At 38.2% G+C, this 21590-nt stretch overlaps 1 long non-coding RNA gene across 2 annotated transcripts in view; it reads right to left on the bottom strand.

Annotated features, from left to right (window-relative positions):
• Positions 1–7125, bottom strand: part of LOC110133277 (uncharacterized) — a 242017-nt gene extending 234892 nt beyond the window's left edge. For both annotated transcript variants that reach the window (XR_011484199.1, XR_011484200.1), the window contains exon 1: positions 7067–7125. This is a non-coding gene — a long non-coding RNA (uncharacterized lncRNA). The remainder of the gene's footprint in view (positions 1–7066) is intronic.
• Positions 7126–21590: the final 14465 nt, after the last annotated feature.

Genomic DNA, 21590 nt, shown 5'->3' with positions numbered 1-21590 from the left:
GTGTGTGTGTGTGTGTGTGTGTGTGTGTGTGACATTGTCCATCTCTCTTCTTCTCCAACGCATTGAATTATTCTCTCATCCTCAGATATTTTGTAGATATCTCTGTCTTTTGAACTGTGTTAAATTATTTACTTATATGAATTTTCATTGAAATTTTTGCAGATAAGGTTTTTTATTTTTTTATATCTCTAGTGTTAAAAAAAAAAGGCCTACATATAATAGAAACCCAACAAAGATAGGTGAAAAGGAAGATTTTAACATGTAGGAGGGAGGAAGGAAGTAAAAGGGAGAGTTTAAGGTAGGCAGACGTAGAAAATGTATCACGGAAAGTGCCCTTACAACTATACTGAATCAATAATGCTACTTGGTTCCCAATGTTGAACAATCACAATGTTTCCTGAAAGTTGCTCAGTCATATCCAACTCTTTGTGACCCCATGGACTGTATAGTCCATGGAATTCACCAGGCCAGAATACTGGAGTGGGTAGCCTTTCCCTTCTCCAGGGGATCTTCCCAACCCAAGGATCGAACCCAGGTCTCCTGCATTACAGGTGGATTCTTTACCAGCTGAGCCACAAGGTAAGCCCTAAGAATACTGGAGTGGGTAGCCTATCCCTTCTCCAGTGGATCTTCCCAACCCAGAAATCAAACTGGGGTCTCTGGCATTGCAGGCAGATTCTTTACCAAGTGAACTCTCAGTTCAGTTCAGTTCAGTTGCTCAGTCGTATCCAACTCTTTGCGACCCCATGGACTGCAGTTGCCAGGCTTCCCTGCCCATCACCAACTCCCAGAGCTGACTTAAACTCACATCCATAGAGTCAATGATGCCATCCAGCCATCTCATCCTCTGTCATCCCCTTCTCCTCCTGCCTTCAGTCTTTCCCAGCATCAGGGTCCTTTGTTTGCTGAAGGTTTCATCTAAACAATAACACAATCAAGCTTTCCACCAAACAACTCAAAGCCTTGGTTTGAGAGAGAGCTTGACTGTAAGGAAACAAGTGATCAAGAGGAAATAAACACTTATCAGTGATCTTTAAAAGCTTCTGCTGGCATCACAGATAACATCTGATAAATCTCAGGAGGCCCTTAGTCACCTCTGGCTGTCACCAGAAGATCACTGACACAGGAGACACAGCCTGCAAGGCCCTTTACAATTGCACCTTTTTTACTTGTACTCTCTGGAATTATGAGCCAACATTCCACCAATGAATTATACCAATCTACAAAGCAGTTCTCCCACCAAAGGAAATGCTAGGGTTAAAGGACTTTCTCCTGCAATCCAATCAATAGTAGTCTTATAACATGTAACTTCTATGTTCCCATTGTTAGGGTTCTCACTGAACCCTAACCCCAAGCAATAGCTATAAAGCTTTTCCAGAAACCTCCATAGCAATGAGCTCACTTAATGAAGTTTAGGTATAGGTATATACCTAATACCAATATGCCAAGAAGAGTTACCAATATGCAAAATTGGCTGGAAGGATTTACTGCTTGGTCAATAATTGATTAGATACTTGCCCTAAAGAATAGCAGAGTGGGACATTTATATTTTAAATATTTGTATTTGTTATCTACTATGTTCAGGCTTAGACTAGACATGGGGCACAAAAAGGAGAACAAGACCCAATTCTTAACCTTAAAGACTTCACAGGTTAGTATGGAAATAAAATATACCATTTAAATACACTATAATAAATATACCCATGTAGTGTGAGGGGTGAAGGCAGTCATAGAATCCTTATGGGTTACCCAAAAAAGTATGAGTGTCTGTACTGATACTGAAATACGGTAGGAAGTGCTAATGGTAGAGGGTTTTGAACAGAGTGTTCTATTCAAAGGGGAAAATATGTGCAATGTTTTAGAAAGTGATACTCAACATGAGTAAGAGAAAAAGATACTGTCCTTAGGGGGTTCCCAGTCAGTGTCCTCTCTATAAATGGATGAACTAAACCATGCTGAGTTAATTTCTATAAGAAAAAGTGAATAAAATTGAACAGGTCTAACACTCCTTGGACTGCAAGGAGATCAAGCCAGTTAATCCTAAAGGAAATCAATGCTGAATATTCATTGGAAAAACTGATGATGAAGCTGAAGCTCCAATACTTTGGCCACCTGATGCAAAGAGCTGACTCATTAGAGAAGACCCAGGTGCTGGGAAAGATCGAAGGCAGGAGAAGTGGATGACAGAGGATGAAATGGTTGAATGGCATCACCGACTTGATGGACATGAGTTTAAGCAAGCTCTGGGAGTTGGTGATGGACAGGGAGGCCTGGCGTGTTGCAGTCTATGGGGTTGCAAAGAGTCAGACATGACTGAGAGACTGAACTGAACTGCTGAGTACTCCTTAGCAAGTCAAGAAAAGTTTTATAGAAGAAGACAATAATATGTGACCTTGATCTTCAACCTTCAGATGTCTTGTTCCCAAGTGGGTTATTTTAGAAGCTAGGCAAGACCTTAATGTTTCCAGCAAAAGCATGAGCATGGGCACTTTCTAGAGTATGCTGAAAATGGGAATAAAGAAGAGGTCACTGTTGAACCAACAGAGTGAGAAGGAAGCATTTCTGTTGATGTCTGGGTCAAAGATGAGAGTTTGTGGAAACACAAATATCAAATGCCATTGGATCAGAAGTCAAATAAGAACTCAATCTATTTGTTGAGTCATCAACTTATATTTCATGCATGCCTACTCCATCATAGGAATTTTGGACAAAGGGATACAGACATATAGATTAGAAAGACATCACCTTCTTTCCAGGCAGACATAGCTAATAGAGGGAATCATGGAAACATACAAAGTACAATGGGATGAGTAAGTGCCATGATAAGATATACACAAGAGACTTAGAGGCAATTAAGCTTCCTAGGGGGAGAGTGGCAGAGTTGGGCAATTAGGTCAGAGAAGGTTTTCTGCAGGAGATAATACCATAAAGGAACTTGGGGTTCTGCAATAGTGGTTGACCAAAATTTAAGCTATCAAATAAATTCATCCCTTAATACAGTCAATATTCCTATATGGTGTTGATATGAAGTTAGGAAGTCAGTGATTAAGACCCAAGTATGTATTAATATAGGTAAGGTTCTGTCTGAAGCCGGTGTCTTGTGACGTTCCTTCTCTTGAAGAAAATGATGTACAAGTTTATTCTGATAGTCAGTGACAGGCAGTGAAAGCCAACCTTAGCAAAGGAATTCAAATCATATTTATGTGGCGGAAAAAGCCCCTCCATGTACTGTCTCTAGAGAATCTTAGAGAAATGACAATTAAAGATGTTTTAATTTCTGGTGTTCAATGTTTTCAGTAGGCAAACTATGGAAGAAGAGACTGCTTAATTGGAGGTGTCTAAGGTATTCATGTAAGTTTAATTGGAAATACGAAATTTTATTTGTGGTATTCCACCTAATTCTGTGCTAGAGACCAAGCACAAAATGAGATGACTACAAATTGGTGTTTACATAACATAAATGTTTCACTGTAGGACTGCTCTGTGCTAATGTAAGAATATGGCAAGACTTTGACTTTCTGTTGAACCACAGGCTGAACTTAACCTTTTAACATAGAGAAAATTGATCTTTTCAAACAATATCTCATTTAAACTGAACATAATTAAATATAAACTTATATAACAAGAAAGAAACCAAAATTTTCAATTGTACACTTATGTTCACACATATCTTCAAAACCATTCTATGACATAGATATTATGTAAATAAGAACAACAAGCCTCTGATAGATTAAAGGACTTGTAAAAGAACATGCAAATGTGAAATGACAAAAAAGAGATTTAAATTGAGACTGGCCCCTAGCCAAAGTTCAAATTGCTTCTTTAGTTCAAATGTCATCCCCCTAAAAAACAAAACCATCATAATAGTTTCTGGAGTAAGTAGTGACTGGGAGTAGAATCATAGTGTAAATGTTAGCAGCTTATCTTCTTAAAAGTGATTGGTAGTGAAATTAAGGACAACTAAAGTAGCAAATATATGTTACAAAATTTAAGAATATGAAATAATGTTACCACAGCAACTCCACACCAAAAATATTGTTGTCTGGGTTTTTGAAAAGTAGATTATTTCAATAAAATAAAAAGAAAGTCAAAGCAAAGTCATGAGTCTCTTCAAAAAATAGTCCAAACTAATACCCTAAAAATGGACATAGTACTAGTAGGAGTTTAGTCACTAAGTTGTGTCCGATTCTTGTGACCCCATGGACTGTAGCCTGTCAGGCTCCTCTGTCTATGGGATTTTTCAGGCAAGAATACTGGAGTGGGTTGCCATTGCCTTCTCCAGGATAAATGGATATAACAATATTTAATATAAAGGGCTTTCTAAAACCAAATTTACTTAAATCTGCAGCATCTGACTCTGTTGCCCACCTTCTCTTACTTGAGACTCTCGTTCCTCTTGTCTGTGAGAACACATTTGTATTCTCCTCTTCAATCCTGGTCCATTCTTCCCTAATCTTACTTTGATCCCCTCTGCCTCTTCCTGATCCTAAAGTGCAAGTACTCCCCTTAATTTTCCTTTGACCTATTGCTCATTTTACTAAGTAAGATTTTGTTAGCTAACCTCTACCATCAATGTTTTAACATTAAATGACACGCTACTGTAAACCAAATTCCTATCTCCACCTTAATGCTAGACTTTCAGTTCCTCTAACTCACCCATCTGTCCTCTTCTCAGTGCAACATTATGTTCTTAGGTAAAACACAGCAGGTTGAGAATTCCAACTGGGAATCCTAAAACCACATGGATTATTGATAGGTGACTGCAAAGCCAAGAAACCAGATAGATCAAGTATGAGTGCCGGAGGTGAGGGCCGCCATCATTAATTCAATGAGTCTAGACAGATATGGTAGAGTTTGAATGTGTTTCTTTCAACTGCCCACTTCTTAGTCATTTACCCGTCTTCAGCTGGGGCTTGTCTATTTTAAAGCATGAGCAATGGTTTCTAAGTGATCCCTTATCTCCCCTTAGAACTGTGAAAATCAAAGCAAAATGCAGCTGTCGAACAAATTTCCCTTCACTTAGCCTATGTCTCTAATTCCCCATTCTCATTTTTCAGCAAACCAATTTTCTTTTTACCGTCTGTCTGCTACAAATACATTTGAGGAATCTTTTCTTGCTGATTGAATTAGGCCCCGCAAATTAATACTCTATGTTCTACTTTCTTTCACTTCCACTTATCTCTTGAAAATTTGTTCAGCTTACTTGCCTTTGAATCTTCCCAATTCTTCCCATGAGTGAAGAGCTGTGGTTTTCTTTTAAGGCATCCTATTTTCTAAGGCTTCTTTGTGGGGAGTATCAGAGAGAAAGTGGTCTCTTAAACTGTTTTATCAGCAAATATTAATATGCTTTTATCTAAAGTTCATAAATTTTGAACCTTCATTTCAGTGCCTTCAGCCCTACCATAGTTTAATAAATATCCTACTCATATTTGTTCATTTATTTACTCAAAAACCATTCATTTAGCCTATAATGTGCTAGAAACTGAATTAGATCTTAGAGATGTTAAGATGAACTACACAGGAAAACTTCCTCAAGAGACCCAGGATCTTGAGAAAAAATATGCATAGAGATATTGTAAAATAAACATACTTAATAAAAAAATTTTGTAGGTGATCACGTGAGAATATAACTATGAGAAACAGTTGGACAGAGATGATAGATTAGAAGTAAAGTTTGATGTGGAGTCTTCTGTGCAGATCAAAGGTAAAACTGCATTCAAGACAGTGGAAGCAGCATTCTAAGGTCACATATGTTGACAGTGGACTCTATAGGTGCCTGGAAGGCTCACAACAATCCACTCTTGTCTAGGAAATATCTCCTTGATCTAGAATATTTACACAGATATGAATGGACCCCTGGAGCCAAGTTTAGACTTCATGATCCACACCACACTTCTGGCCACAGCTTCTTGGGCCAGAAATTCACATTTAAATTAAGCTATACAATTTCTTTTCCACATATTTTTTAAAAATATTTATATGTTTGTTTTATGCCTAAATACTACCATTGAGCTAAAATAATTTATGCAACTAACAAACATTAAAACATTATTACCCATGGATGTAATTCAAGCATCGCCTGTCTGTTGGGCCTTATGAAAACAAATTGTAATTAAGACAAACTTAGATTGATTTAATTTCATTAAAATTTGTTCTTTTCCAAATAATTTTGATGCAGGACCTTAGAATAGGCCCATCACTCTTTTTATATAACTGGAACATTAGCAAATGAAGTCAGCAGTTCTGAAATAGAAACTGTCCCTCCATGTGGTCTGAGGTCACAATGGGAGAAAAAGAATGAAATAGACATGGAGAATAAAGCAGAATAGAGATGAGGGACCCTTACTGCATTCTAAATATTAATTCCAGTCCTTTGGGGACAGAGATATATTCTAGCTCAAAGATTCTGGGTGATGCTCCTATAATAAATTTCTTCTTTCTGGTTTAGGCAGACCCAAGTCAGTTTCATTACTGATGGAAAATCAGTCTTTACAATCTAGGTACTCAAAAGTCTGAGCCAACCATTTCAAGCTCCCAGTGGCCAAAGCTGGAACACATTGAGCAACAAAATAAATAATATAGTACTGGATTATAATCCAAAGTAGAAAATGAATATACATAAACTCATGGTGATATAAATACATGATTGATTAAATAAATGAATAAAGGAAAGGAAATAAATTGCATTTACAGAGGAATTTCAAATAAAATGTTATACTGTTCCCTCAAGTGTGGGCTGACTTAGTGACTTATAAAGAATCCTGTATAGAAAGAAGAAATTAGTAATGCAACAGTGGAGAATCCTGGCAAACCGTATCTTAACCAAGAGGTCAAGGTTAACAGCACAGTGATGAGTGATGTTAATAGCATGTTCCCCTTGATATGATGTGATGAGCAGGGCATGTCACCTCTGTGGTACGCGTCACAAAAACTTGTGACTCAAGTCTAACCAGAAGAAAAACATCAAATAAACCCAATTTGACAGACATTCTACAAAACACCAGCATTCCGCAAAACTCTCAAGATCATAAAATACAAGAAAGAAATCTGAGAAACGGTTACTTACCAGAGGAGACTAAGCAGATGTCATGATTAAATGCAATGTGGTATCTTCGATAGGATCCTAGAAGAGAAAAAGGAGTTTAGTAGAGAAATGGCTGCAACTCTCTACATGAAGCACAGAGTATATCCATAATTTACTAATATTTGTTTTTTTATTTTGACAGATATACCATGGTAGTGTAACATGTTAAGCACAGGGAAAACTAGGCAGGGGTATATGTAGACTCTATTCTATGTTTGCAAAGTTTCTGTAAATCTAAAAAGTAAATACAAAAATATTATTCCAAAGTAAAATGATTTATGTATGGCTACAGTGCAGGATTCATGTAAGGGTATGGCAACAAACATTGAGATCAAAGAAGTGAATGAAGACCAAACTGTAAAGCATTGTCTTTCCTATAGAAGATAATGAAAGCTCAACAAAGGAGTGGAACCATCAAACCTGTTTTAGAAACAGTATTCTGGCATCTTTGCAGAAGCTATGTTTCTAAGGAGGCAAGGCTTGGAGTAAAGTATCATTGCAGGGCCATTACAAAGTCCAGGCAAAAAATCTCAAGGGCATAAATTAAGATATCTTTGTTGATATGGTACTACTCATTGACGCCAAGTCCCAGATAAAAGTCCATTCACTCAACTTGGCACACAAAGTCACAAAAAGCAATTTTTCAGAGTACTGAGCAGAGTTCCCAGTGCTATACAGTAGATCCTTATTAGTTATCTATTTTACATATAGTAGTATGTAAATGACCTGTATGGGGAAAGAATCTGAAAAAAACACAGGAAAAGAATCTGGGAAAAAAAGAATTGATTATATATGATTGAGTCATTTTGCTATAGAGCAGAAACTAACACAACATTGTAAGTCAACTATACCCTGATAAAATTTAAAAAAAAAAAAAAAAACTTTTAAAAAAGTGATTTTTCAAAAGCCAGAGAGACATCTGATGTATTTAGGCAGCCTCTGGTTCTGAGACTGTATTACTGGTCTAAGATCATTAAAGAGGTTTAATTTTCTTTATTGATTTTAAAGAAGCACTTCAATTCACCTTTAAATATTCTTCCCCTCTTCCCTTTTACATTATAAAATTTCCATCAAAGATCCTTAGGGCTTTCCACACGTTCCTACAAAATCAACTTCCTTTAATGTTTCTTCCTCTTTGCATTTAAAGTCTAATAATTCTGCGGTCACTGCCATTCCCCAAAGTCTAACCCAATATAATAGCTGGCTTTTTCCCTAGGATGCACTTAGAATAGCAACTGCCCACAGCCTAGGAAAAGCAGTCAGTTCTCCCAGCATGCATCGAAGAATCCAGCCCTCTTCTCAAACTCTGCCTTCTGTAGTTGATTTCCAGGTGTTTTGATCAATATCTGAGTAATTAAAATTTCTCGTGATCAAAGTTCTGACCTTCACATTGGCCCTGCTTATCAGTAAAAACATGTCTTGATCTTGTCACTGGCTGCCTAAGGAGTCATACAGAATACCTCTAAGCCCCTGCCTCTCTTCCTGTCCTTGACTTTGGTTCAGGCTGTGTCTGCTGAATCAGCCAAAATCATGCCCTTGGCTGCCTCAGGAAATCCTCAACCAGTGCCAGTTGCCTTCCTTCTTCTGTAATGTCCTTCATACACTTTCTCAACCACTATTATAAATTGTCTGATATTTTGCTGGTTCAGCGCTGTATCTGGTTAGTTTTCATTTTATAAAATCATAAAAACATGGAATTCAAATCCAGTAATCCAATTTTGTATGCTCTGGGTATTTGTAAAGAAATATATTCTCCACTTTGCCAACAGAGATAGAGACAGTCCTCTCTGTTTCAGGAAGTACTATCACCACTCTAAGCCTCCACTTTCCAGCCCATAAATAAGTAAAGGCTCTCTTCAATGCTGAAATCTCTCTGACCCCCAAGTAGTGTTATTAAATAATCTTATTTTACATTTACCCACCAGCTGCTTACTGAGCAATTCTATCACAATGGAAGGTGCCTAGAATAAAGCAAGAAATCAGAGATATATGGTCTCTGCCATTATGGGTCTTAAATTAGTAAATGGGCAATTGTAATGAAAGTTGCCATTTAAACAGAGGATTATCTGCAGCTGTGTACTGGTATATAAGGACTGTCCACCCAAGACAGAAAATTAGAGCCTTAGAGAAAGGTAAAGATTGAGCCAAGTTCAGGAAAGTCACTGCTATCCTGAGGTCAAAGATAGCCAGTCACTCAACAAGGGCCTGAGGGTCCCCTTTCCCAGGTCGTCTCAGGTGCATTGACATCATCTCTACATTATAGTCCACTTTCTACATTGGATTTTTGTGGGAAAAAAATCAAAAACCACTTTTCTGGCCACTTTCTCAATCCAAGACATAAAAGAAATATGAAGCCCATCAGCATCTCAAATGTTCTTAGAGAATTAAAATCACCATGTGGACTCAGTCAGTCAGTTCAGTCACTCAGTCATGTCTGACTCTTTGCAACCTCATGGACTGCAGCACGCCAGGCTTCCCTGTCCATCATCAACTTCTGGAGCCTGCTCAAACTCATGCCCATCAAGTCGGTGATGCCATCCAACCGTCTCACCCCCTGTCATCCCCCTGTCCTCCTGCCTTCTCTCTTTCTCAGCATCAGGGCCTTTACCAATGAGTCAGTTCTTTGAGTCAGGTGGCCAAAGTATTGGAGCTTTAGCATCAGTCCTTCCAATGAATATTCAGGGTTGGTTTCCTTTAGGATTGACTGGTTTGATCTCCTTGCAGCCCAAGGGACTCTCAGGAGTCTTCTCCAACACCACAGTTCAAAAGCATTAATTCCTCAGCACTCAGCTTTCTTTATGGTCCAACTCTCACACCCATACATGACTACTGGACTAGATTCTGCCAAAATTCACAAGTATCAAGTGCTATGGTAGTGTAACTATCTGGTTTCAACCTGAGTTACTCAGACAGATCGGCAAGAGCTGCTCCAGGCAACACTGGTCTTCCCCAATCATCAACTCATTTGGTCTTCCAATATACTCTTATTGACCATCTATTGAGTAGTAAGAGCAATGAGGTTAAGTAAACTTCTGAATCTGTCCATATAAAATGGCCAGCTTGATAACTCAGGACAATCCAAACATTTCCATTAAAAAAGAACTAATGGATATGGTTTTAAGTAAGTGTGGTCCACATGAGGATATTGTAGAAAGAGCAGACCTTACAGTTTATCACTCCTCTATCTAGCCTAGAGAAGAGAAAAAGACCAAAGAATTTAACCAACATGCTCAATGTTGCATAGTTAATAAGAAAGCTCAGACTGAAATAATTACATCCTTGAATCTATGTTTCTAAAGGACAATAAAAACCTTACAAGACTAGCCATTGCCAACATTTATGGAATGCTTTCTAGGTTCAAGATACTATCCTAAGGCTGCCCCTCCCTACTTTATTGTGCTGTGATGGATATTAAATGTAATAATTTATGTGAGGAGCAGTATAAACTCTTTAGCACTTAATAATTATAATAGTAATTGTAATATTTGAAACATTACATGCTTCCCCATTTCCATTAAGGTGAGATAAAACTAAATCCCCTGAAGATATTTATTAGCTGAAGGAACTAGTAAAACAGTAAGAGGAACACAAAACTTTATCATAGAAATAATTTTGAGTTGTCTATTTATATCTTTTAATTTTGTTTGCCCTCTTACTTCACTGTAATTGAGTACATTTTATTCACTTTCCTCACTCAGCATGAGGCAGCACCCTGGAGCATCATAAATAATATGTAGCAATATAATCATATCAAAGAAGAGTATACATCAAAGCCTAAAGAAGGAACTGTTGAGAATTGTGCATAATCAGATGCATCAGAGGAAAAGAATATGGAATAACTATGCTGGGAAAGGAACTATGTTTGTTCATACAGTGTTAAATTCTATATGCTAATTATGTATTTTATGTGGAATAAAATCACAGCATGTGAGATCTAGAAACATGATGATAAATCATATGAACCAATCCCATCACTTTTTAAGATGGGATTTGGAGAAGTGTAGTTCCTGTCTTCAAAAGGATATCAAATCAGTTGTCCAAGAGTGAACTCAAGTCAGACAGACTGACTCCAAAAAATAGTGCTCAAGGATACTACTAGGTTATAAAAAAAGAAAGAAAAGATAGCGCTAAGTCGTGTCCAACTCTTGCAACCCGTGGACTGTAGCCTGCCAGGCTCCTCTGTCCATGGAATTCTCCAGGCAAGAAACTGGCATGGGTTGCCATTTCCAGGTCTCCTGCATTGCAGGCAGATTCTTTACTGACAGCTATGTGGGAAACCCCTACCAGGCTATGGTTGTGTTCACATCATCACAGTTTTGCACAAGTCGAGAGGGTCCTTGCTGTGGCATCCAGGAGTGTAAAGGCTAGATTGGGAAATCCATCATAAAAAGGCAAAAATAAATATCTACTTAAAATGGTAAAGCTTAATAACAATGGCAAACATTTATTGTGCTTCCTCTGTGCAAATACTAATCCATGTCTATTACAAGGTAATAAGTCAGCTAATATTCACATTAGCTCAATAAAATGGGTAAATTAACATTGGCATATTGTATCTGATGCAACTACATGACACAGAGGTTAAATAACTTGGCTAAAATCAAGCCTGCAAAAAAACTGGCTAGAGAGTCCCACATTTATTGTATGAATTGCAATAACTTTAAAGCCAACTTCTTGGCTCCAGAGCCATTGTTAGATTAATAAGGTCTACTGTCTATTGGCAATTAGTTCATGACATTATTGTCTTCTTTCTTCCTTCTACACTTGAAGAGGAGAGCCTCTTCATGAAGACTAGCATCTCTTCCTCTACCAAAGTCCAACCAATTCTACCTCTGCAAATATGTCAGTCTACTCATTCTCTGCTCCATTTCCTGCCTCAGTATTCTCTCTCATATTGGTCCTTTAAATCAACATTTGAACATACTCAGTATATTCCCCAAAACCTCCTTCAACTCACATCCTTTTCCATTCTCCCAAATACAAAATCTCCATGTCTCCTTCACAGGTAATTATTTAAAGTATTTCTGTTTATGCAGGCTATTTCCTCCTTATCAATTGCCCATTAATGGGGAACACACTGATCTTCACCTTAGTCATATTTATATACTGATCATTCCTCACACTACAAGTCTATACCTAGAACCTCTTTCCTAAGCTCTAAACCTATAGATCAAATCAATTTAACTGGCTACTCCACTGGGGTGCCTCAGGTATCTCTGACTCAGCACATGTAAAACTAAAATCCTCTTCTCCTTAAGTGGCCTATCATAGTGAATGACACCACCATGAAGGCAATCTAGGCCCTTCTTACGTGCACCTCAAAACCCTTCCAACCTTTACCCATTACCCAGTTCCAAATCCATTTTCACATTTTGTTTGTTTGTTTGTTTGTTTTTTGCTATTTGTTACAGCAGCACCCCACAAAGAGAACAAACTGAATCCTCTCACCCTTTCTGCCATCTCGCTACCTCTCACACATTTTATACCTATCACCAAATCTGACCAATTCCAGTTCCTAAATATCTTTCTAATCAGCCCACATTCCCCCATTTGGGTACTAATGGCAACCCACTCCAGTACTCTTGCCTGGAAAATCCCACGGATGGAGGAGCCTGGTAGGCTACAGTCCATGGGGTCACAAAGAGTCGGACACGACTGAGCGACTTCACTTTCACTTTCACAGCCTTGTTTTCACTTCCCAGATGGCACTAGAGATAAAGAACCCACCTGCCAATGCAGGAGACATAAGGGACACGGGTTCGATCCCTGGCTGGGAAGATTCCCTGGAGAAGAGCACGGCAACCCACACCAGTTTCTTCCCTGAGAACCCCATGGACAGAGAAGCCTGGTGGGCTACAGGACATAGGGTCACAAAGAGTCGGACACGACTGAAGGAACCTGAAACAGCACACAGCCTTGTTTAAGCTGCCATCCATTTGTGCCTGTGTATGAGTTTCCTATGGTTGACATAATAAACTACCACAAACTTAGTAGCTTAAAGTAACATGAATTTATTTTCTTACTATTCTATAGGTCAGAAGTCTGACATGGGTTCCACTGGGCTCAAATCAAGGGATCAGCAGAGGTGTGTTCCTTTCAGTAGGCTCTAGGCAAGAATCCATTCATTTTCCTTTTTCTATTTCTAGAGATCATTCCCATTCTTAGGCTTGCTGTCTCCTTCTATCTTCAAAGCTAGGAATCTAGTATCTCTCTGACCTAGCTCAGTTCAGTTCAGTTCAGTTGCTCAGTCGTGTCCGACTCTTTGCAACCCCATGGACTGCAGCATGCCAGGTCTCTGTATCCATCACCAGCTCCTGGAGTTTACTCAAACTCATGTCCATTGAGTCAGTGATGCCATCCAACCATCTCATCGTCTGTCGACTCCTTCTCCTCCCACCTTCAATCTTTCCCAGTATCAGGGTCTTTTCAAATGAGTCAACTCTTCACAATAAATATTCAGGACTGATCTCCTTTAGGATGGACTGGTTGGATCTCCTTGCAGTACAAGGGACTCTCAAGAGTCTTCTCCAACACCACAGTTCAAAAGTGTCAATTCTTTGGTGCTCAGCTTTCTTTATAGTCCAACTCTCACATCCATACATGACTACTGGAAAAACCATAGCCTTGACTAGATGGACCTTTGTTGGCAAAGTAATGTCTCTGCTTTTTAATACGCTGTCTAGGCTGGTCATAGCTTTTCTTCCAAGGAGTGTCTTTCAATTTCATGGCTGCAGTCACCATCTGCAGTGATTTTGGAGCCCCCAAAATAAAGTCTGTCACTGTTTCCTCTCCCCCAATATCTTTCTCTAACAATAAACCAGGAAAACCCTTCTATTTTAAAGGCCCATGTAACTAGATACGGCCATTTGGATAATCATGGTTAATCTCCACATTCCAAGGTCCTTAATCATTTTCTTCAAAGTCTCTTTTGCCATGTAAGGTAACATTCACAGTTTCAGTATGAGAACTCGGATAACGTTGAGGCCATTATTCTGCCTACCACTCTCCAGGTTACTCAATTAGGCTTCTAAGTGATATTTCCACATGTACACTTGCTAGCTCTAAAGTATCCCAATGTGCCACCAAAATACTCTCCTACTGTGCAGATGCCTTTCTTCAACATTCTTTAATAACTTCCCACTAGTCTCCAGCCTGAGCACCCAGTTATGCTAGGTGAGTCAGACCTCAAAAGGGCGCTCAGGTAAGACAGCCATTTGTTCAGCCATTGTGCACATTCGTTTATGACCTTACATTGCTTTTAATCACCAAATGAGATTATTATCAGTTGTATTTTTATAAGATTATTACTCTGTGAGTGTAAACATTGAGAATAAAAATTCAAGTATAAATGGCCTTAATTCAACACAGCTCAAAATCTTGGACTGAGCACTGTAGTGCTGAGAGAGGTCCAGGAAAATTCCTCTACCTCGAGGAGAAAGAGCTGGAGGGGAATCTTAACACAGAGGAAGAATGCAAAAACCCCTCACATTTTTCTTTTTTCCCTCCATTGTCTTGTAACCCAGTTCCCAAGCAAGCTTGTGGGGGAGAGTATGGGGGTAGAAGACAAGCAATAATGGAAACTCACAGGAGCCAAAATTTTAAAGGAAGGTAAATTTCCTTCCCCTTCAGTACAGCTGCAGTTCCAGCAGGATGGTACCCATACCTAAAGGAGGGCAATGGGGAACCAGAAGGTACTGAGAAGGTTACAGAAACAGAGGAGCTTGGAGAATTGACCCCATGAAGTTATTTATGAACTCTGGGCTCAAATCCATGCCACAGATGTGTGAATCTGATACAAATCAATAGCATACTTAAGACTTTGAGAACTGAACTAATGGACAGATCACTGCCCAGGTCCCAGGCTGTCCATTGGGTGGTGCGCACAGGAAATAGACGCAAAGCTTTCTATAGTGGTTTTGAAATCGAAATTGACTTTGAAATTTCAGCCCACAGAAGGAGATTTGGAAGTTGCAGCATGAACCCTTTATCAACTAAATTACCTGCTAAAACAAAAACATCAACATTTCCCATTTACTTTAAACAAAACTCACAGTCTCAGAACATATATTTTCAATGTCCAGAATTTATTTGAAAATTCTATGGCATTGGAAGACCCTTGAAAGTTTGAAGTCTCCTAAGAAAAGACAATCTACTTATATCCATGTTAAGATGACACAAACACTGCAATTATCATTAAATGATTTTAAAGTATCTACTATAAAAATGACTAATTGTAAACATTCTTGAAATAAATTTTAAAGTAGAAAAAATTATCAAAGAAAGGTATTTAAAGCCAAACTGATGGAAATTTGAGAACTGAAAGATGCAATTACTGAAATTAAAGAAAAATCCCACTGGGTGAACTCCATAGCAGAATGACAGTTACAGTAAAAAGAGTAGGTAAACCTAAGGATAAATTAAAACATGTATATCTAGGGTGAAACAGATCACCAGCCCAGGTTGGATGCATGAGACAAGTGCTCAGGCCTGGTGCACTGGGAAGACCCAGAGGGATGGGGTGGAGAGGGAGGTGGGAGGGGGGACCGGGATGGGGAATACATGTAAATCCATGGGTAATTCATTTCAATGTATGACAAAAACCACTGCAATGCTGTAAAGTAATTAGCCTCCAACTAATAAAAATAAATGGAAAAGAAAAAAAAAATAAATAAAAAGAAGGATTTCATACCAAAAAAAAAAAGAATAAATTAATAGATGTTACCGATGGAACCAAGATGTTTTTTAAAAGACTTTTAAAAACAAATGGTCTCAGGAACTTGAGAGACAATAACAAAGGTCTAGTATCAGTGTCACTGAAGTTACAGAAAAAGAGAATATGGCATAGAAAAACTACGTGAAGTAAGAGTGACTAAAAACTTAGAAGATGAATAAGGTAGAAATCCATGCATCTATACTGATGAAAGAAAGAGGGAGAGAGACAGACAAAGAGACACAGAGAGAGAGAGAAATATGAGAACGTTCTTCTGTAGAAGGCAAAATACTATGTGTAGAAGGAATGATGGCTTTCAATAATCAACAAGTGCTAACACTAATAAGAAAAAAGCTTAATAAGGAATCGTTACCTCCAAAACCTCCTACAAAATACTTTTTTAATCACAAAGAAAATAATGCCAACTTTACAGTGGAGAAATTTGATAGAAAATTCTTTAACCAAGTGATTAATGTAACATCACCATAACTGGCATAATTATGACAGAGAAAAATTAAGAGAGAAAAACACCATTATCTATGGGAAGTGTTCATCAGATCACTGCAAGACAATAACCCACACAGGATATCTAGATGTTCTTCCCTTTCACCGCTCTTCACTTGGCAAAAAAAAAAAAAAAGAACATTCGTATAGATATAAAAAAAGGTGTTCTTTCAGGGAACAGCAGAAGTGCCTCTTGTCAGCAGATCTTAGATAAAATGCAAAATGAAGCTGAATGGAAAGAATTAGAATCAAGGAGACCAGGTTTATATTTTAACGCAGTTACACAGTAGCTTTGTGGTTTGGGGAAAGTAAGTGAACTTCTCAGAGCTTCACTGTTTACATTATGAAGTGACTGACACAGTAATTTTTGAGAAACTAATGAAGTAAAATATGTAAAACTGCCAAACACATCACCTTTTATAAAGTTGATAAAGTAACTGAATTAGTTGGATATGGATACCATGAACTATTTCCTCCATAGGGATGAGCAGAAACTCATTTTGTAGGACTTGGGAAAGTTTCCAACAGTCATGAAGGAGGTCTTCTCTGGCCTTGGGCAAGATAATGTATTAACTAATTAAAGAGCAAGTACATGTGTGTGTGTGTGTGTGTGTGTGTGTGTGTGTGTGTGTGTGTGTTCAGTCTTGCCTGATTCTGTGATCCCATGGACTGTAGCCCACCAGGCTCCTTTGTCAATGAAATTTTTCAGGGGATCTTCCCAACCTAAGGATCAAACCCATGGTTCCTGCCATGTCTCCTGCATTGCAGGCAGATTCTTTACTGATGAGCCACTGGAGAAGCCCAAAAGAGCAAAAGTATGGAGGGAATAATGATTTCCAGAACTTCAAGAATGAAGTCATTCTAAAGATTGCAGTTCTAAAGCCTGTATTAATCTCTGTTCTGTCTTAAAACTCTACTAAAGTAAGGGTAAGGAAATGTTTTTGAAGACATCCAACCATAAGAATAAAGATGTCAGGGGACCCGGGAACAATAAAACTATGAAATCTGAAAAACAGATGAGAAAGCTTATTGGCAGCAAACCAGAGAAAGCTACCTCCTGAGTTGAAAGTAGGCTAAATATAGAAGCAACTTAATGTTCCTTTCAGGACTCACCGAGGGCTCAAAATTTGGTAGCCCTATTATCTCTAGAAATGAAGAAAAAACAGGGCTGAAATCACCCAAATTGTCTGAAAATATATTTGATAAATTCAACTCCAAATCTCATCTCTTATTCTCCACAGCGAGAAAACCATTTATTTCCATCCCAACAAAGTGGCATTCTTCTGAAAATATAATACAATAGGTTTCCAAACTGGGGGAAATCAAACACAATTTAGGCTTGATTTCAGTAGAGTACTAAGTGAAAATTCCCATACTAGATTTTGATAACCGTGCCTTCTTGTCTCATTCGACTCCCAGAATCCTGGCAGCAAGGTTATGTTCTATAAATGAGAATAAGCCAAACTAGTCTGTGGAACATCACTGGAGATATGTTAACATCAGAGTTCACCCAACTAATCAGAGTACAAAGGTCACTTTATTATGGATCCCAGAGAGCCAAGCTTGATTCATTCAAGCAGAGTTCAATCATTTCTCTGAGGGTTCCAATTATCCCAAAGAACAACATGGAGCACACAAATAATGAAGTTTGACAATGTTTGGTATTTTACCAAGAAGACTGAAAAGACAAGAAAAGGAAGTCAAGAATATTTGTAAGGGAGCATTTACTGTGTTGGATGGTGAAAACCAAATTGCTCGAAATGGAAGTTAAAAAGTGAAAGGGTGGTACATAAGAAGATGGAATAGACTGAATAAGGTAGAAGTCTCTAAGCGGCAAAAGCATATTAATTAGAGTGAATAAATTGAAAGAAAGAAGCTCAAAAGGCAGGATACAGTAGAGAATAAGATTTTTAAAATTTTGGTTTGGGAAGTATTGTTGAGGGTGGTGGCATGTGATATGGCCATCACCATGGTGAAGCTGGATTTCATGGAAAAGGGGAAACTATGGTTGTAGTTGATGAGGTCATGTTGCAAGTGACAGACATTTAACTATCTTAAGCAAACTCAAGCTATTTTAAGCAAAATACAGGCCATATCACCTCATACTAAGAAGCTCATGAATGCAACTAGTATCTGGGAAGTGTCCAATAAATAATATTAAATTCAGACACTCTCTGCTCTGCTTTCCTCTGTGCTGGATTCATTTTCAGGCAGCCTACTCTCAGTAAATATGTATTGATTCAATGGATAAAAAATAAATTGTATAAACTCTCTTCCCTTTATTTCAAAATGTCTTTTTCTTACTCTATTGCTTTCTCTATTTATCAAAGAAATGGTGTACATCCCTTTTTCTTTCTAAGCTTAAATTCTACATGTGTAATATAAAGACTCATTTCTTCCCAGAACCTCCAAAGCTACCTTCTATAAATCACCCACTACAATCTAAGCATAACCCCCTCTACTTGATCCTTTCTTGTAGAAACACACCAAATTTTATAGTTTCCTATCCTAAAAACAAAAACAATTTTAAAAGCTTCTCTCAAGGCTGCTACTCCCTCCCACTCCCATTCTCTTTTTCCTTGTCAAATTTATGCTAAATTCAGTCTATATTAACCACTTTTCCCTATATTTTCCCAAAAACCTCTTGCAATTCAACTCTTAATCCCAAAAGAGTCATGAAATTGCTGTTTGAAAAGTCAGTTATGATTTTCCACACGTATTCTATAGTCCAAGTCTGATCTTAGCTTTCATTTCATGACCCCAACCAGGCTTATTAAGCTTCTTTCAAAATTTTATCCTTAATATCCTCACAAATCTATTTCCATATTAACTCTCTGATTTCTGTCAGTGGTCCTCTCAATTTCCCAAGAACACAGATGGAAAGTCCAGAGTCAGATAGGAAGAAACCTTTGTCTTCCTCCCTCTCCACAATTTACCAGTCACTAAACCATCTCATTTTTTTTGTCTCTTGCTGTCCCTCATTTTCCTTTCTCATTCCCAATGACTTACTTAAAACGCCTTGTGTAGTAACCAAACAATTTTATTTACCACACTTTCCCAGATTGAATTCTCTTTTCAATGCATCCTTCACAATGCCACAGATCTACATCCTTAAGGACAGTCAATATTATATCACTCTTCTTTATAAACGTCTTCCTTGGCTACCTGTTTCCTACAAAGCAAAATTTCCAAACTTGTAATGGATTTTCCTCAGCTGCTATAGTGAAATGAAAGATTATAGAAAGTGGAGTCAGAAGACCCAGTCTCAAATCCACCTCTAACACTTTCTTTTCAATAATACTTTAAAAAGTAACATTGTATACATAGAATATCTATAAAATATGCACACGAAGAGTTGACTCATTGGAAAAGACTCTGATGCTGGGAGGGGCGGGGGCAGGAGGAGAAGGGGACGACAGAGGATGAGATGGCTGGATGGCATCACCAACTTGATGGACATGAGTTTGAGTAAACTCCGGGAGTTGGTGATGGACAGGGAGGCCTGGCGTGCTGTGATTCATGGGGATGCAAAGAGTCAGACATGACTGAGCGACTGAACTGAATGGAACTGAACATAGAATATCTATAAAATATGCACAAGTTTTGTAGCTCAGCTGATAAAGAATCTGGCTGCAATGTGGGAGAGGAACCCTGGTTTCATCCCTGGTTTGGGAAGATCCCCTGGAGAAGAGAAAGACTACCCACTCCGGTGTTCTGGCCTGGAGAATTCCATGGATTGTATAGCCCACTGGGTCGCAATGAGTCAGACATGACTGAGAGACCTTCACTTTCACTTTCAAGAAAGACAATTGAGAGCTAAGGGTTAACTTGCCAATATTGAGCACTTAAAGGCCCACTTGCCAGCAAAAGAGCTTGTCTCCTACCAAGTTCCACAGAAACTGACATGACCAGGTGCTTTAAAAAACCAGTCTTGGTCAATAACAAGCCTTATCTGTAACTCATCAAGTGAGGTGAGATGCTCGAGCTCTCCCAAACATGAATACTTAGATAACAGGATAAGGCTGAAGACAAGGTTACACAGCATCACATCCTTATTATATCTCAGCTTCTGTTCACTCTACAGAAAAGGACCAGGAATTCCCTAATAATGCAGCTTCAAAGCATCATCACCAAGGGTCAAGGTCCCTCTCCCACAATCTGACGTCTGGTCCTGCCAGATGGCTCTGCACTGCCTACAATGTAACAGGAACCATGGGACAGGCACACTTTCTACTCTTCTGTCAGCATGAATCTTCCCAATAAAAACTGCCTCATTAAGTCTGATATACACTGCTTAGGCATCTTTCCCGATTGCCTGAAAGCCATGCCATAAATACTTATATACTCCCAATTCTGTTCTACTGCTTTCCAGTTGGAATACTTCTGAATGTCACATAACATCTTTAGACTTCAATTTCCTTACCACAGTAAAATAAAAATACATTTTTTTTCTTTTTTTAATAGAATCAACTAGATTCAAAATATTGTGTTAGTTTAAAGTGTATAGTACAGTGACTGAGTTATTTTTTCTGATTATATCCCATTATAGGTTATTACAAAGTATTGAATATAATTCCCTGTGTGGTACAGTAAGACCTCATTGCTTATCTATTTAGCACATAGCACTTTGCATCTGTTAATCCCATGCTTCTGGTTTATCCCTCCCTCTCTCCCTCCAGAAGCTTGTTTTCTATGTCTGCCAGTCTACTTCTCTTTTATTAATAAATTAATTTGTGTTATTTTCTAGATTCTACACATAAGTGATACTGTATGATATTTGTCTTTCTCTGTCTGACTTAATATGATAATCTCTAGGTCTATCCATGTTGCTGCAAATGGTAATATTTCATTCTTTTCTGTGACTAAATATCCTCTTATGTATGTTTGCATACATACATGTATTATGTCTTCTTAAGCTACTCACCTGTTGATGGGCACTTGGATTGTTTCCATGTCTTAGCTACTATAACTAGTGCTGCTGTGCCCATTGGGAGGCATATTTCTTTTCTAATTAGAGTTTTCATTTTTTTTCTTGATACATACACAGGAGTGAGATTTATATATATACAATGTATCTATTTTTAGTTTTTAAAAGAACCTCCATACTGTTTTCCATACTGGTTGCACCAATTTACATTCCCATCAACAGTGTAGGAGGGTTCCCTTTTCTCCACACCTTCTCCAGCAGTTATTATCTGTAGACATTTTGATGATAATCTTTCTGTCATAATAACGTATCATCACATACCACTGTGAGGTGATGTTTCATTGTGGTTTTGATTTACATTTCTC

This window comes from Odocoileus virginianus, chromosome 28 (assembly GCF_023699985.2).
Source record: "Odocoileus virginianus isolate 20LAN1187 ecotype Illinois chromosome 28, Ovbor_1.2, whole genome shotgun sequence".
Lineage (NCBI taxonomy): Eukaryota > Metazoa > Chordata > Mammalia > Artiodactyla > Cervidae > Odocoileus > Odocoileus virginianus.
The sequence above is the reverse complement of the archived record's forward strand: the minus strand, read 5'-3'. Positions and strand labels throughout refer to the sequence as shown.